A 15,134-nucleotide genomic window follows, 5' to 3' on the forward strand; every position below is an offset into this window, starting at 1 on the left:
TATATATATATATATATATATATATATATGTAAAGATCAAGAACCATAATTCAAAACCAAGAATTCAATAGAGCAACTGGGTGGCTTAGTCGGCTGGGTGTCCAACTTTGGCTCAGGTCATTATCTTGCAGTCTGTGAGTTCAGGCCCTGCATTGGGTTCTGTACTGGCAGCTCGGAGCCTGGAGCCTATTTCAGATTCTGTGTTTCCCTCTCTCTATGCCCATCCCCTGCTTGTGCTCCATCTCTCTCTATCTCAAAAATAAATAAACCAAAAAAAGAAAATTAAAAAAAAAGCCAAGAATTCAAATCTGAACTGTTACCTTATAAAATCGGATTTGACAGCATGGGATCACCAATCTTAATGGCAACAATTAGCTGGACTTGAGCACTATATATCCCCCTATGAAGCGGGTATGTACTTGGAACTCAAATGCTTTGTGTTTCAGTTTTTCTGCATTTATTTATTTTATTTTATTTTAATTTATTTTTAAATATTGTTTTTTAATGTTTCATTTATTTTTTGAGAGAGACACAGCGTGTGAGTGGGGTAGGGGCAGAGAAAGAGGGAGACACAGAATCTGAAGCAGGCTCCAGGCTCTGACCTGTCAGCACAGAGCCCAATGCGGGGCTCAAACTCACAGACTGCAAGATAATGACCTGGGCTGAAGTTAGACACCAGCCAACTGAGCCACCCAGGCACCCCCAGTTTTTCTGCCTTTAAGTTGGCAGGTAATAAGGGAACCTAACTTAGAGGATAGTCTTTAAAAAAATTTTTTTTAATGTTTATTCAGTTTTGAGAGACAGAGAAAGAAACAGAGCACAAGCAGGGGAGAGAGAGAGGGAGACACAGCATCTGAAGCAGGCTCCAGGCTCTGAGCTGTCAGCACAGAGCCCGATGAGGGGCTTGAAACCACGAACCATGAGATCATGACCTGTACTGAAGTCAGGCACTTAACTGACTGAGCCACCCAGGTGCCCTTCTCATTGGATAGTCTTAAAGGTAAAGTAAATTAATACATTAATTCTCTTCAACCTGTGCCTGGTACAAAGTAAGTGCTATATCATTGTTTGCTATGATGATGATGATGATGATGATGATGATGATGATTCCTTCCCAGTTAAGCATAACCTTTACTGCTTGCTATTGTCTTACATCCATCTTGAGTTATTCATTTTTGTTTCCTACCTGGCTCCTATAGACATTTGTGTTTTGATCCCTGCTGTAGGCTTTTAATGTTTGTGGATTTGACATTTGTGATTTTACCCAGTCTAAAGCCACCCAAATATCCATGACTCATTCAGATTGTGATTTTTTTGTTGAAGCAAAAATTAGAATCACTCATCTTGAAAGCCTGGTCAGCAGAAACAAACCACTCAGCCAGTGAGTGGGCCCAGCTCCGCCTCCACTTCTCATGTGGTGCTGTTGTTCTGTTCTGTACAATAAGTGTCTCAGGGTCTGCCTAGAAGGGAACATCTATTGTAGTATTCATTTGGCCATCAATGCATGCCCTCTCTGCACCTCAGGATCTGTGGGCTTTTCACTGTGACACAATGTTATCTTTGCTTCCATAGTAAACATTCTTAACAAAATATTATTCTCCGGCTCAAAGGATTGGAATACTTGAAAAATACAATTCTGAATACAACTGTGAAAAATTTCTGTGAGAAGGAAAAGAGAGGATCTAGTTAGCAACTAACATGGCTTTACAGGTTAGGTGCAACCTCAGCGTTTTTAATGAACCTACACCCAGCATAGCAAGAAGAACTTCACAAATGAATACAAAAAGGAGGATCCGGCACCTGGAAAAATAGTTGAGGAAAGCAAAAATCCAGTGGGAGCTCACTTTTGGGTGAAGAAGAAAACAGCCAAAACCGATAAAATAGGGGTTGGGTTGAAGGAAGAAAAATAAGAAATACACGAAAGACCTGCTGCTGCAGAAAGATAAATGTGGTAATAAGAGATAGTAGGGAGAAGGGAGAACTTTTCAGCTCAGGTCTTGTGATCATCTTTTCTGGTAACCAAAGCTGTCTAACAATGGAGTAGGTAGCCTGACCAAGTTCTAATTTTTAGACATTGAAGAGTGTTTAAGCAATGGCTGGGAAATCAAAGGTCCACCTGGCCCTTGTTCCTAGCTACCTCTTTGCTCATGTGGATTAAAGGCATGAGTTCTATACCCTAAGGCCCTGGATCCCTTTCTTGTCCTGAGAAAGTATCCTTAGGATGGACCCCATTCTCTTGAATCTGTTGTTACCTATCTTGTTTCTGCTTCTTTTCCCCTCTCCTTTGGATTGAGGTTTTATTTGATTGGTTCTTAGACTTAAGTTCACCATGAGATGTGATATTTCAAAAGTCTCTTAGGCATATTTTTACCCACCTGGAGTCCAGCCCAGGCTCCTGTCCCTTTCCTGCATCTTGGAACTGTTCATCTGGGAGGAGAATTCAGGAATATGTTATCATAAGTGTAGTAACCAAATGAAGGAATTCAATTTTTTATTCATTTGTATAGCCTATTTTTTTTCTATTTGATGATACTCTACTGTAAGTAGAATATTGGGCTAAATTACCTTTGCAGATATGTTCATGTCATTGGAAGATTGTATGATTTTCCAGTATTTGGAGAAAACAGACATATTTTCCTCATAAGTTCTAGGGAAAGGAGAAGATGACATAGAAATTGCAGAGAGAAGGAAAATTATTTTTCTGTTATCCCTATCTCCTCCTCCTGGAGTTGTTTCTTCCTGTTAGTAAGAAGCTATGCTGCTCTGTCTCCACTCCCCTGTGGCAGGTCTTCAAAGGCCAAAAAGGACTCTTGCATCTGACCACAGTATTATGCTGTAGCTGCGCTGAAGAGTCCTGATGGCGCTACTCTTACATTCCTCTTTGGCTTTACAGGCTGAACTGGAGTGCAACGTGGAACTTGACTCTAAGCTAAATATAGCTGAAGATACTGCTTGACCAGTTCTTGGCTATCCTAATAGCGACTGTTGCTTGATCACAGGAGTATAATTAACGTGCCTCTCCTCCCAGGTGACAGAGTTACCTTTAAAGAATTGGCTAAATATTTCCCTTTTGCAAGTTCCAATTCCTCCATCAAAAAGTCATGAAATTCATTAAAATTATTGGAACGGTCATAATAGGTTACTTGTTATATGTGTGCTTTCAAGATCAGAGAAATATTGCTGAAATCTCACAATGGGAAGTAGGGGAGGCAGAATGGATGGAGGGAGAGAAAAAGCTGAGAAAAGTTCATGTCCTGAAAAAAGTGCAAAATATTTCTAGGGCATGGTGTTCCACTGAACATGCTGAACAGACAGTCTTATGAAACTCAGAGGCCAACAATGGAGTTGTGCCCCACCAAACTGACATTGTGGATAATCTCTAGCTCTCTGTTTTTGAATCTCTGCTGCTATGTACTACTTCTTGGACTCTACTTGCTTCTCTTCTCTTTCTTTCTTCTTCTATATCCTATAACTTAACATCTATACATCTTGCTTCAGTTTATCTCTCTTCGCCTAATTTCCATATTGAGCCTTTTGCCTCTGTCTTCTCTGTGTGTATGGCCACCCACACCTGTCCTCAGGCATTGACAGGATGGTGTTGACATCCTTTCCCACACACCTCTGCCCACACACTTCCTGTATTTCATGGTCTCCACTGTGCCTTTGTTGGTGTCCTCCTTTGCCAGCACTGACTCAGTGGGACTTCCTCTGCAATTCTGTGTTGGTGTCTGTTTGGATCAGTGTCATCCTAGTCTGATATGCAAAAAAGCACCACTTAGAGTTGTCCCTACGGAGCAAAAAGCATGGGAAATGGTCTTAGGAAAGAGAAGCAATGCCATTTGACTCTAAATGCAGTAACCAGACTCTTCACCCTTACTGTTCTTGATAAGTCCCTGGGATATACAATCTTTTTAATGAACTCTGGGTTTTCCCCCACATTAAATGTTTCAGTTCAGAAATTTTTAATTTGGGGTTTTGTTGGTTTGGTATTATTTGTAAAACTATCCAAACTTTTGATATTTAATTTTAATTGTTTATTCATTGGCTTCTTATTTTTTATTCATTTTTTAAAAGCTTATTTATTTATCTTTGAGAGAAACAGAGATAGTAAGCATGAGTATTCAGAGGAGGAGCAGAGAGAGAGGGAAACCGGGAATCCCAAGAAGGCTCCACACTGTCGGCACAGTGCCCAACACAGGGCCTCAAACTCACAAACTGTGAGATCATGACCTGACCTGAAACCAAGGGTCAGATATATAACCAACTAAGCCACCCATGTGCCACTATTCATGTGCTTTTAAAATAAGACTTTAAAAAGCTGTTTTCGGTTCAAAGCAAAATTGAGAGGAAGGCCCAGAGATTTTCCATATACTCCTCACCACCATGCATAGCCCATGTATAGCTTCCTCTATGATCAGTATCCCTCACCAAATGTCTAACTTTTTAAACTTCTTTTGTATGATTTTTCCAATTTGTTCTGACATTTATCTTCCAACCTAAAGCCTTCTCTGGGGTGAGAGGGGTTAGTTCCCTTTGTTCTACCATAGCAATTGGTTCATATTTCCACTGTGTCACTTCTCATGTTGTATTAGAATTATAGGATTACATACACCACTTTTTCTTGAAGACAAAGTTTTATTTTGGTCAGCTTTGAAAAGATTGTATAGTAACTAAAAAACTGGTCCCTCTAAATGTATGGCATAATATAGTCATGCCTATTGTCAGACAGCCTCTAAACTGAGAAAAATAGAAAAGGCCTAGCTCATGCAATGCAGAGTGGGATGATAGTTGCATAACCTAAGACAGAGGTTCAGAAATAGAGGGATCACAGAAGCAAGAATTTCAGTGGCCAAACACTTATAATAAGTACATATAATGCTGCTTGTTAAGGAGCATAATTTCCCTACCTGGAGCTTAGGTTGTTTCTGGGCACCTTCCTGTTTCTTGGCACCATTTCCATAGGAAGTAGATAAAATCTTGGGAGACTCTTTTTCAGATACTCTGATCTGGCATTTCCTTTTCTCATGCTGACTGCAACACCACTGTTCTCAACCCCTCAGCCCCAAGAAACAGGAAGGTTCCCAGGGAACTTTGCTCACTCTGATGTAATCTTTTGTCTTTGTGTTACTCATACCATTTTGAGGTTTGAGAAGATTTGGGTATAGAATGGGTCGTTATCCATGAGTTTTATTTCCTCAATTACTCAGATCTAGTCTTTATCTTTTTAGACCTGGATCTAAGATAGAATTTAATGAATGCATTTGTCTATTCATTATACTTTGATGTTTTAGTTCCTATTATATGCACAGGTCCTGCCCACACCAAGTAAAGAGGATTGTATAGGGAGTGTACACCAGTGAGTCGAAATCCTTCATCATCAAATTTTTTTACTTTTTACTCTGAGACTAAAGTTGACAATGATATTATGTATTGCCTATCAACCAATAAAAACTTAACTGATCTGTATTCAAGGTAATACTAATGAACAGAATACAATCCTTCCTTTAAGAAATTATTTATAACCATGTTAGGAAAAAAGAACAACAGATGGGGGAGGGGATTAAGGTAATCTATGTGATCTGTACAATGTATACAAATACTGTAAAAGATAATGAGTGAGAAGAGTCCGTGCAGGCTAGACTAGTATAGAACATTTCCTGGAAAAAGTCAGTGTAAATGATGAACAGAAGCAAACATTGACCTGTGTAGTGGTCTTTTTCCTCCGTTGGTTTTCTAACTTTAGGTTGTGAGGACAAATAGCATGAAACAGAAAGAATGACAGCACAATATAATTCAAATGCTTGAGGGAACTATATAACTAGATAGTTAAGATGAAGAACACAGGCATGGAAGAACGGATTGGCTGGCTGCACATGGGCTGCTGTCCAATGTTCTGAACCACAGTTGGTTTTTGTCTTGTTTTCCTTTCTTTTTTTCTCCTATCCCTGATATTAACTTCAGGTATGCTGAACCAAGTGTGGACAGAGGTGTGATGGGCGAAATGGGAGAAGGGGAAAGAAGAGAGGGGGCATAAAATAAGAGAAGTTTTTCAGTGGTATTGCCATTGAGAATTATGACAATTTTCAAATAATTGCAGATATAGGAAAAGAAACCACAAGTAATCTGAGACAAAATAATGGATAACTATATTGGTTTTCTATTGCTGTATAGCAAAGTTCCACAAAGTTAGTGGCCCAGAATAAATATATATTTATTACCTCACAGTTTTTGTGGGTCAGGATTCTGGGCCTTTGTTAGCTAGGTCTTTTCTCAGAGTCTCACGAGGCAACTATTAAGGTGTTGACTGGGTCATATTCCTTCCTGGATCTTGGAGTCTTCATGCTTATGTGTCTTTTGGAAGAACTTAAACTTATGCTCCCTTGTAGTTTGCAGAACTGAGACCCCCACATTCCTGCTGGCTCTTAGCCAAAGGTCACTAGAAGCCACTCACACTTCCGTGTCACATGGCCTCCTCCACAAACCCTTCAAATCTCTATAATTTTGAAAAGGACCTAGTGTCCTTTAAAAGCTTATCTTATTGGATCAGGCACACTCAGATAATCTTTTTGATTAATTTAAAGCCCACTAATTAGTAACCTAATCATATGAATGATATCCCATCATATTCACAGGTTCTACCTTCACTCAAGGGGAGGGAATTATACAAGGACTGTACACCAAGGTAGAGAAATCTTGAGTGGTCATTTTAGAATTCTGCTAACTACAATAAGAGAAGGAAAAATAATCTTGCACAACAATTTCTATATTAGGATTCTTTAGATTGCAGGTAGCTATGTTAAGTTTAAATGACTTAAACTAAAAAGGAATTCATTGGCCATATAGTGGACTATTTTGCAGATTTCAAGCAAGAATTGAATAAGCAGCTATTTGGAGGAGTACATTCTAGGGCAGCTTTAGAGATCTTAGTTAATGGATCACTTCTTCAAAGCACTAATATCTGGTCCAAAGTAATTTATAGTTTAGTTCAAAAGTATAAATTATTGGGAGATAATTTAGGGATAGATGTTTACTAGATTAATCAAATATGACTGGTGATAGGGTCTTATAGTGTAGACATAGTCTTTAGAAACTACTTCTGTATATTGGGTATAGTTATCAGAGAAACAGCAATCAACGTCAACTGTGAAGCTACCCCAAAGGGAGTGTTTGCCACAAGTGAGGCAAAGTGATGCAGTGTTGACATATGTTGACAATTATGTGTAGATAGCACAAGAAATGTCAGCCAGGTAGAAATGGTGTGATCAAAGTATTTTTGTTGGTTAAGTTATATTAAAACATTCAAAATTTTTCAGTGTTACAGGATTTTTTATTTTGATTAAACTATTCATTTTGGGGAGTACCTAGGTTGCTCAGTCAGTTAAGCATCTGACTCTTGATATCCACTCAGGTCATGAACTCACAGTTTGTGAGTTGAAACCCTTTGTTGGGCTCTGTGCTGGCTAAGTGGAGCCTTCTTGGGATTCTCTGCTTGTTCATGCTCGCTCACTCTCTCCCTCAAAAATAAATAAAACTTTAGAAAAAGAACTGTTGCCTTCTTAAGTGATGCAATTTAAATAATATTTAGCCACAACCTATATAGTTTTATTTATTTTCAATAGTTTAAACATGTTTATAATAATTAGAAATCATTCCCACCTTGGAAATTGAAAGTAAGTGAGAAATACTCTTTTTTACCCAGGATACTCTCATACTATGTCACACTTGTGAGATAGGCTGAAAGGGTTAGACAAGTGGAAGTAATTTGAGAGAAATTTTGGCATTGTGTGCTGATTACACTTGTCTTTGGAAACACCTCCTCTGCCACCATACTTCAGCTTTTGACATGAGTAGGTTTGATGTTGCAATTTTTGATGTTCATAAGCAGTATTGGAAAATGACATACATTGTACTTTTGCTGAGATATGAATTGGAGATGAGGACTGGGAGACTGAGGTGTAGTAGTGATGTGGTTTGCTAGTGAGTGAGCATGGTTGACTATACAGATCCTGAAAGTCTTATTTAAACATTTATTTTGTTTCTACTACTATTGTGTATTTTTTAAGTTGGGAGAATTATTTTCAATGTTGGTATTCATCTTGGTTTCATTAATGTTTCAGGGTGTGTTTGTTTTTTAATATAATGATTTTATGTGCAGTTTAACATTTATATAATACTTAACAGGTTAGAAAGCACCTTTCTATATAGGATCTCTCTTAATTCTCACCATAACCCTTTGAGGCAGCCAAGTAGACCCTATTCAGAGGGTAGAACTCAGAAGAAGTTCAAACAGAATATACCAGATTCTGGAGCAGAATACCTGGTCTTTTGTTTGACTTCCATCCCAATACCTTTTTCCTCAATAAAAAGATGCCTTTGTTTCTGTCTGAAGTTGTGACTGCCAGCAAAAATTAAACCCCAGCATCAGCATACCTGTGAGCTCTCAATAAATATTCGCTGTGATGTTTTGACCATTTTTTTCTTAATTGGGAGTCTACAGATCTTAGTTAAATGTAAAATCATCCTAGTAGTGTTCTTCCTCCATGGGTTTTATTTCTAGAAGCTCTTTGAAGCACCAACAAAATAGACTCATCCATTATAATTATTTTTTAATTTCTTTCCAATATGGGAATCAGGGAGAAAAGACACTGAGCAGTAGAAAAGAAGTGATACAGAGCTAGTGACAGGTTGGGCCTTGGGGAATCCCTGGGAGTCCAACAATGCAAGACACCAGTCTTAATTAACAGAGAAGTGAATTGTACACAGCCATACACATCGTTTAGTTATGTCTTCTCTTCCTTTGTTAAAATAAAAAATACTAGACATGAGTGTACATGGGTGGGAGAGTAATACTGGTGACAAGTTGCTCTGGAAGGGGCAATGATAGATGATGCTTCCTATATCGCTTTTTTTTTTTTTAACCTTCTGGGCTCATAGTTAGTCTTTTGATTCACAGCTGTGTTCTGCTAGTTGGTTGATGTGCCAGGTGTCTTTTTTGTAAGTGAAAAACAGTGAAATATCAATGCAGCATCTCTATTTTGTACTGTTTAAAGATACAGTGATGACTAGTTAAATATAAGGTTGCTCAAGGGCTCTGAGCGGTCCTGAAAGTCAGTTGTGTTCAGGATGTGTATAAATCCTGAGGGTGATATTGCACAGAGAAGAGACTCTTGCCTGGGCAGTAAACACGTGCTTTAGTGCCCTTCACATCATCAGATCCTTTGTATTAAAGTCCTTTCCCTCATCTCCTCTCTTTACCACATTTGGTGTATATTTGAGAAAAATGACTCTCCTTTTAAGGTGATTTTTGCGATTTAGGGAAACTGTATCTTTGATACTTTTTAAAATCTCTCTTTTTAATGTTTATTCTTTCAATTTTTGAGTCTTTATTTTTTTCTACCAAAATAGCCATTTCCCACAGATTTATTTATTTACTTACTTATTTTATGTTTATTTATTTATTTTTTGAGAGACAGAGAGAGACAGTGCAAGCAGGGGAGGGAGAGAGAGAGAGAGAGGGAGATACAGAATCCGAAGCAGGCTCCAGGCTCTGAGCTAGCTGTCAGCACAGAGCCTGATGTGGGGCTCGAACCCACAAACCGTGAGATCATGACCTGAGCCGAAGCTGGATGCTTAACCGGACTGAGCCACCCAGGAGCCCCTCCCCCAGATTTATTGAAGAGAAAGATTATCTTGTAAACTAAATCACAATAAAAGGATAGTAATTTCAGATAAATTTGCATTTAAAAGGGGAGGTCTAAATAACCAAGTTTTCTTAATCACTAGATTGTCTTTTCACAGATGATGAAATGGTCTCAGGAGAGGTCAGGAACTTACACAATTGGTAGAGAAGGTGGTAAAAATCTCATCTAATTTCATTGCCTAGAATCACTTGCCATAAATGAAAGAATTTCTTATAGAAGGAATTATGGAATTCTAATATATAGGGTTATGAAATCTTGTGAAGAACCCTCAGACCTCTTTGTGTTTACTTATCCTGCTCAAGGAAAACTCTCCTGCCCAGAAAAACAAACAAACAAACAAACCATTGGTGAAAAAACAAGTCTTCCTGCCCTCTCTTCATTAGGGAGGGCTCATTGAGGGTGAAAAAGAGGTAGCCTTGAATAGCATCTGTTCTGTGCTGTCCTAAGGTCCTCAGTTTTCTCCTTGCACACATGTCCTCTGGTCCCAAATTTACTGCAGCCTGGCCGTGCCCAGCATGGGGGAGTATAAAATCATCTACCACTTATTTTTCTGAAGGCAGCAGAATCACTCTTTACCTGCCCATGAATAGGATTAGGGCTCACTAGGGAGCAGTGGTGGGGGATGAAGCTACGTGCGCAGTGCTTCAGAGTGTGGCATCTCCTATCAGCCAGACCCAGGTTTGAGCCCTGACTTAGCTATTTATTAGCTATGGGACTTCAGGCAAATTAATTACTGTCTTCACTTATAAGAAGAGATAATATCAGAGCCTACCTCATAGGCTTGTTGGGTGGATTAAATGAGATAATGAATATAGTGTGCCTGACACAGCAGAAGTGTTTAATAAATGTTAGCAAATCTAACAATGCAGATTTAAATAACTTCTGTGTGAGCTCCATGTAATTGTTCCTTTCAGCCAATACCACTAATGGTGTGGCCTGCTTCTAAATAGCATGCTCTGATTGGAGAGAAAGACATGAAAAAAGGATGTGTAAGGGAGAGGGGTATATCTGGCTAGATAGCACCTAGATGCTAATATAACTGGTGGTCCCAGAAAAGCCTGGATATCCTTTTCTTGAACAAAAACCTATTAAAGAAATTCTGCTCAGCTGTGCTCTGGGAAGGTGAATGTGCTATTTCCTGCAGCCCTGGCTGCTCACTTCATGTTGTAGGGGTAGCTCAGCCCCCACTTTGCCTGTCTCTGCAGGGCTGTCATTGTGTGATTCATAACTCAATATTAACCACAGACTAGGGAGGCGTGGATAGGGGGATTTTCTTTCATGTGACATAAAATAACTGGGATCAGGGCTTTTCTATAGAAGCATTAATTACCCTTGTCAGTCTAACCAAGAACAAATTTTACTTCAACCAAGAATCATGGTATTTCATTGGCATCCAGTGAATGTGCGATGAAGGTTTTGCCATTTACCCATGAGTATAATAAATGCAGAGTCTCTCGTGATTTATGTTTTTCCCCCTTTCTGTTTAAACTAGTGTGGTATCTATTAATAATAAGTACACAATTGTGGAATGTGAGACAGGAGGAGGGTTATTACTGACAAGACTAGATTATCAGTGTGTACATTTTTTTTTGCGATTTCTCAGATCATTTCTTCTCTTACTCGTTTTTCTTCTCATTTTCCTTTATCGATTGTGGGAACTAATTGAAGATAAGAATTGGAAAGGGCCTGAGAGATTATCTAACCTATCATAAGAATGAGTTTTGAAGACTAAACTTTGGTGGGTTCCCTCATTAGTTCTTTTCTTTGATATGATATTTTATAACTTTGCAGGATAAAAGTTAACTTCTAAAAAGATTGATAGAATGCAAACAATTTCTGTCCATAGAAATGCATCTAATAGAGTGCAGTGGATTACTATTCTATGGCTATAGGTCAGTTGTACTAATTTTGCATTTATAAATTCATTTATATATAAATTGCATTTATAAAAATTTCAGCATCTGACTATGGTCATGTGGCACTTTGAGTTCTCTTTTGAATTAGTTGTACTATCTTACTAGTTCCCTCATTAAAATCTGGGACACCTGTTCATTTTGTATCTTTATGAGTAACATGAGTTTACCTTTTTAAAAATAATTCTTAAACACTATAGATGATAAAACAAACAAAACATGAAATTACAAACATTTTGTCATAGTTGGACTCAAATCCCTGTCTCCGGACCCAACTATAATTTATTCCCTGGATTCTTTACCACTTTGCTTGCCTATATTCTAGACTTAAATTTTCTCGGTTCTTCAATATTCTACCATGTCTCCATTGTACAATTAATTGATGGCTTCAATATCTACTTGAAACATAGCTTGTTTCCCCCAATCACATGTGTAGCAATCACCTGGTTTAAGGTGGTAAGGTGGTAAGGGTGACTGTGGTGAATGCTCTGAGGAGTTCCTGAGATCCTGTCTGCCTGGTCCTCCACACTCCCTCCCCAGACTACTCAAAATACATCTCTTCTGTCAGACTCTCACTGACACTTTGGTGAGTACCAATGAGCATCATTTACTTGGCCAGGAGGTACTTACCCTAGATAAAATATAAATACTCTTGGATAGAGAAAGTATAGTACTGTATACAGATTAGTTCCTTGAATTATTTCCTGTTTAAATTCCAGATGAATAAAAGTTGATAAAAGAGAAGACTGGCTTAAACAATGTGCACATTTGATGTTTGGGGAGAGACTTGCTTTGTTATAGTCATGAACCCTTGATATCTGGTCTATAGTTGTGGTATTGGAGAGAATTGGATTCTACTCTCATGATCCCTTAATCATGGTGCCTCTATGTGTATTTCTTCTTTCACACAAGCTAAACTTAATGGTGAGAGTTTTCCCAAGACTAAAGGTGATGGTTGTTGGTGTTGGAATCTCTCAGATTTATATCTGGGAATTTCAATTTAATTTGCAAAGTCATACTTTTTTTTTTTACCAGTTCTCAAGGGTTATAATTTTTAGATCTTTCTCTCTTTTAACTCATTCAGCATTAATACTTTCTTATACTCATCTGTTTAACTTTGGCACCTAATCCTCTCTTATAAGCTTTCTTAATGGGTCTAGCAATAATATATTATCATTTCCTAGATTCCAGGTTTCTATCTAGTCAATGAAACAGGTATCTATCAGGTTACTTAAACTCAGTTATAATCAACCCTAGTCAGTCATAAATAGACAAATATTGGTAAAGCTTCACATATTATGGTATTCTACAACACATTTTGTAGGTCTTTAATTTGTACACACCCTGACGTTCTGAATATGCTTATACTCTAGTGAGGACCTACCTTTCTGTTTTCTAGGGGCATCCTTAAATTTCTTAACTAACATTATTCCTTCCCTTTTCTTTATGTTCATTTTTCTTCTCTCCCTCCTTCCTTCCTTCCCTCAACTAACTATTTGCTAAGTTCCTAATGTGCAGCATTTTGCTACAGACCATTGAATATGCTGTAATACCTAAATTAAACATCTTTAAGTTTAAGGTTTATAGGTTACATATAATTAGTATGTACAAAAAGCCGAGTTTTGCCTGGAGATGGTTTTTGTTTTTGTTTTGTTTTTTGTTTGTTTGTTTTATAGGAAATGTGGAGAACATTGTTTGAAATGCCTTTCATTTAGAAAATTTAAACTTTTAACTTACCTTTTTAAAAAATGTTTCTTTATTTTTCAGGAAAGAGAGAGAGAGAAGGAAAAAGAGACGCATGAGCAGGGAAGGGGAGAGAGAGAGGCAGACAGAAAACTCAAGTGGGCTCTGTGCTGCAGGGCTCAAACTCAATGAACTGTGAGATCATGACCTGAGAAGAAATCAAGAGTTAGATGCTTAACCAATTGAGCCACCTAGGTGCCCCTATCATTTAGAAAATTTAGATACAAAGGCTATCTTTAGGTTGGGTCATGACAAAATATAACCTTTGAACATTAATGATCACTAGTCTTAGTATGTTTTCTAAAAATACTAGTGGCTATGATAGTGACAGTTATATACATTTGGAGAAAGAACTTCTGATATTGATATTTAGACATCAGGCTCTCCAGAGCAGGACTCAAACTGAGCTGTATCAGCTATACCAAACTCTTCCTTTGTCATTGTGGAGAAATTCACAAGCACTACAAGTGAACCACTGGTAAGTTTTCTGTATTTCATGGTTTTGTTTTGTTTTTTCTTGGTGTTTTTGTTTGTTTGTTTGTTTTGTGAAACAACGCTTTATTAAACTGTTTCAGGTGGTAAATTATAAGAATGGGTGCTGCTGGTTGTGTAGAAATTGGAACCCTCATACATTGCTGGTAAGAATGTAAAATAGTACATTTGGGAAACCAGTTTGGCAGTTCCTTAAAATGTTAAACATAGATTTACCATATGACTCAACAATTTTACTCCTAGGTCTATACCCAAGAGAAATGAAAACATATGTTCACACAAAACTTAAACACAAATGTCCATAGCAGCATTATTTATAGTAGCCAAAAATTGGAAACAACCCAAATATTCATCAATTGATGAATGGATAAGTAAAATGGAGTATAGCCATACAATGGACTATCATCTGGCAATAAAAAAGAATCAATTATTGATACATGCTACAACATGAATAAACCTTGAAAATATTATCATCAGTGAAAGAAATCACTTACCAGTGACTGCATATTGTATGATTCCATTTATATGAAATCTCCAGAATAGGTAAACCCAGAAAAAGAGGAAATAGATTAGTAGTTGCCTATGGCTCTGGATGGGAGAAAATTAAATGACTGCTAATGGATAAATTTATTTTTGGGGTGATGAAATGTCCTGGAATTAGATTGTGATGATGGTTTAACACTTCTGTGAATATACTAGAAACCAAAGAATTGTGTACTTTAAATTGGTAGATTTTCTAGTATGTGAATTATATCTCAAAAATGCTATTAAAAAAAAGCTTTCAGATTCTAGGAAAGACAGTGGACTAGGAGAACCCTAATTTCACCTTTCCCCATGGATACAACTAGCTAACAGTCACATTAGTGTAAATAACCCAGAAAATGACTCAAAGACTGACAGAACATACTCTGCACCACTGAATGTAGAGAAGAGGCCACAATGAAGAGAATAGGAAGGGAAGAGATGTGGTCTGGAGCTAAATGGACTCATGGGACCGTCCACTGGAAGGAGGCATATTGTGGATGTGAAGAGAAGAAACCAACCCCAAGCACTTTAGGCAGAGGAAGGACAAAACCCTCATCCTCTAATATTTGGCTTTGAAAACCAGAAGAACAAAATTTTGTGAGTTCTTATGTTCAGTGGGGCTTAACCCTTGGAATTTCAAAAATCACTGGGCTCAGCTCTGGGAAAACTGGGAGGGCAGAGTCCCTGTCCTTAATGGGACAACATAATAAATAACACCACTGAGATACAGCATAGAAGCAGCAGTTTGAAAACTGCCTGG

The 15,134-nt window shown here is 37.8% G+C and overlaps 1 long non-coding RNA gene across 1 annotated transcript; it reads right to left on the reverse strand.

Moving 5' to 3' along the window:
• Positions 1-2,386: 2,386 nt before the first annotated feature.
• LOC115292664 lies at positions 2,387-5,012 on the reverse strand. Its single transcript, XR_003909085.1, has 3 exons — positions 4,908-5,012; positions 2,566-2,647; positions 2,387-2,427 (listed from the first exon to the last, which is right to left on the reverse strand). It is a non-coding gene; the product is annotated as an uncharacterized LOC115292664 (long non-coding RNA).
• Between the last annotated feature and the right edge of the window lie 10,122 nt (positions 5,013-15,134).

This window comes from Suricata suricatta, chromosome 5 (assembly GCF_006229205.1).
Source record: "Suricata suricatta isolate VVHF042 chromosome 5, meerkat_22Aug2017_6uvM2_HiC, whole genome shotgun sequence".
Taxonomy (NCBI): Eukaryota; Metazoa; Chordata; class Mammalia; order Carnivora; family Herpestidae; genus Suricata; species Suricata suricatta.